We start from the raw sequence: 348 nt of genomic DNA on the forward strand, positions 1-348 counted from the left end.
AATTTAGGGGTATAACTTTGGAAATCAATAATTTCACACCCTTATTTGATAGTCAAAATGATTTTTAAATGATCTTGATAATGATCACTTAAAGTTTTAAATCTTTTCAAAATCAATACACACACTGAATACATTCACTTAGGTCTTAAGGACTTAGTGGTGAACTTAAGTTGAAATCCACTTATTAATAGAGGATTAGAAAAAATCAACATAACCAAACTCTTTTGAAACACCACAAGTCCAATTAGGACAATACTATATTTACCATATGGATATGTTTGTCTCTTCAAGACGAGTAATTTAAAAAAATAATCATCAAAATCCATTAAGAAATGAGAAAGATATTAA

The sequence above is a fragment of the Phalaenopsis equestris genome, unplaced genomic scaffold (genome assembly GCF_001263595.1).
Source record: "Phalaenopsis equestris unplaced genomic scaffold, ASM126359v1 Scaffold000635, whole genome shotgun sequence".
Classification (NCBI taxonomy): domain Eukaryota; kingdom Viridiplantae; phylum Streptophyta; class Magnoliopsida; order Asparagales; family Orchidaceae; genus Phalaenopsis; species Phalaenopsis equestris.